This window comes from Diplotaxodon limnothrissa, linkage group LG11 (genome assembly GCF_057381915.1).
Source record: "Diplotaxodon limnothrissa isolate DT_005_m linkage group LG11, D_limnothrissa_male_GT1.1, whole genome shotgun sequence".
In the NCBI taxonomy this organism is placed as follows: Eukaryota; Metazoa; Chordata; class Actinopteri; order Cichliformes; family Cichlidae; genus Diplotaxodon; species Diplotaxodon limnothrissa.
The window spans coordinates 34,431,718-34,434,487 of record NC_140606.1 but is presented as its reverse complement, the minus strand read 5'-3'; the positions used below and the strand labels follow the sequence as shown (position 1 = coordinate 34,434,487).

Sequence of the window (2,770 nt, the reverse complement as noted above, 5' to 3'; positions counted from 1 at the left end):
GTTGTTGTTTTTGTTGTTGCTGATATGTACTCTCTTTATTTGTAATTATGACTTGGCATCATGTCAATACCTGTTGATTAAATGGATTCAGTGACTATTACTGTTTGATTCCATTTATTGCGAAAATAAGACTTGTAACGTCCAACACAAAGGGCACAATGTCACCAAATGATTTAAAGGAAAGTGTCTGCAATGCAGGAAATAGAAGGTGTCTGGTGCCTGGAAAATCATCTCAACACACAAATGTCACAGAACTGTCAAAGAAAATTAGAGGGGCGCAGCAGTCATTTTGGTATCAGACGTTCCAGGATTGAAAAAAGTCTGTCCCTTCGCTCCTTGCTCTCCTGCGCCCTTCTCTCCTCTGCCTCCCTTTGTTGCTGCATGTCCTCCCTGATGAGGTTGAGCAGCTCGTCATCCCGATCCCATTTCCTCTTCCTTGCTGTTGTCCGTGGCTGACTGTCTCCCTCATCAGTGTCAGATTCTGCTACGTTCTGGTCACCCACTGCTGAACTTGGCCCTGGAGTGTCCTCAGGGAGAGTGGACAGTAGGAAAGGGGGCCTGATGGACGGCCTCTATCCTATTACTTCGTCCATGAGCGCATACCAGGGCCAAGTGGCAGCAGTGGGCTTCCCACTTACACCCTCGCCTGACCCTGGATACTTGCAGTCCTAAAGGCAGGGGAAATAAAAACACGACAGTTAACACATGATAACACCACAACACTTCTTAGCAGGTGTACATTTACTAACTTGTGTCCTCGTGACTTATCTGCTTGAGAAGAACATACTTTGTATTTTGTCTTGAGGTTATCCCACTTTTTCCCTGCCTGCAAGGGGGTGACTGTCCCCTGCAAGCCCATCTTCTCCAGTATAGTCCTGATCACACCTGAAAAATAAGAGCAGACAGAAACCTTTGCAACTATGTTGATCCCCACATCCGAATGTTTGCACATCAGCACGCCAGAGTGATACCGAATGGACATCACAGGTTCTGTGCAGCATGAGGGTTCATGAAACTACACTCATATATGGGTGTGAATTGATTTGTTCTTGTACCTCCATGCAACAGTGGCAGTATTCTTCACCCCAGTGAAGAGGTGGTCGCAATCTGATGAGGAGAGTTGTTTGCTCTTTGTTCCCTGCAACGTATCACAGACCGATTAATTAGCAAGATATAACGTAGCTGTATGTGAGTGGCAATGCATGACAAACTGCTGGGGCCACCATACTAGTTCACGTGTAATCTATCACGGGGATTCTATGGATTATAAGCTAAACACAGGCATATGCCCAGAGACTACCAACAGAACCGCTATGGGGTTTTCACTTTTGTAACACCAGATTTTCAAGTACTTACATTTGAATGCGGATTCCTCTCCCACTGTCACGCCCGGTTCGCCCGCCATTGTTCCGATCCAAAATCCTTCTACTGGTTCGGAATTTATGCGGCAGGTGGCCCGCAATGACTCCTGGGATATAGTAGGAAATGAAGGATACATCGGACCCATCCTTAGAATTCAGGGCAAAGTAGGACGCATTTGTCGCCACATTTTGAGTACTCTTTGGATTCGGACAGCCTTCGTCACGTCGCTGTGACGTCATTGCCTCCAAATGTGGCATTGGCGTATCCTTTCCCTGGTTTCAGACACGACTAACCTTCAAATTCGCAGAGAGGTAGGACGCATTTGTCGCCACATTTTGAGTGCTCTTTGAATTCGGACAGCTTTCGCCAAGTCGCTGTGACCTCATTGCATCCAAATATGGCATTTTAAGCATCCTTCCCCTGAATTCGGACACAGACAAAGTTGCAACATGTTTGCGTAGCTGTGTTGACCTAAGGAGTTCAGGACTTTGTGCACCACAGTCATTTGCATAAATCCTGAGACAGTCCTGTCCTCTGTAAGGAGTCAAACAGTTGGGTCTTGCAAAGAGGAAGGGGTTTTCTTCCGGGACTCCACACTCTAGTCTTCTGCTTATGAGCTGCGTTAGGGCTTCAAACATGTCTGGTGATAACAGTACAGCAACCTTTCGGCCTCTTTTACCCTTAATTTCAACACGATTGAAATGTGCACACAGTTGTTGCTCAAACTTAGAGAGGCCAACTGCAACATCCTTATGTAGGGCAGCTGTGTCCCTTTGAAGAAACGCTTCCAGCTGCATCTTTGAAACCTCTCCTCCTCTTCTTCGATTGAATAAAATAATTTTTGACAGAGTTATTCTGCAAAGTTCCCCATAGGCTTGTGGTGATGGATTATTTTTCAATTTCTCTGATGCTGAATTTGCCATCTTTTCAAGCTATTGGTGAAGACGCTGCACATCCTCAGTGAAAGGGAGTGTGGATGGCTTGTTAAAGTGCTTGTCACTCAGAGTTGTTAAAGCTCTGCGAAGGATAAGCTCAGACCATTTTGATGCGTACAGTTTGGTTGGGTTGACTTTTCCAGCTCATTGTCTTCTGCTGTCAGAGCCCTACACTGTATGATGTTAAATATCTTGTGCAATGAGTGACCCAACTTTAGAGCAAGACTTGGAGTTGTATAGAAGAGCCTGTCTTCATCAAACCCAGCCACCTCCTTGACAGCTTGGATAAGTTTATGAAAATTTGCAGGTCTGATCCCATCCTCAAGGTTGTATATCGAATCTTCCTTGAGAAGAATGTAAAAGTCACTTCGCACAGCAGCAGAAACGTCATCATCTTTCATCACAGTTAAAAGCTTCCATACACCTTGGGATATTTGTTGACACTAGTGATGGGTCGTTCGCGAACGAAATGG

The 2,770-nt window shown here is 45.5% G+C and overlaps 1 pseudogene; it reads right to left on the bottom strand.

Moving 5' to 3' along the window:
• Positions 1 to 284: 284 nt before the first annotated feature.
• Positions 285 to 1,405, bottom strand: LOC146623334 (uncharacterized; annotated as a pseudogene).
• Between the last annotated feature and the right edge of the window lie 1,365 nt (positions 1,406 to 2,770).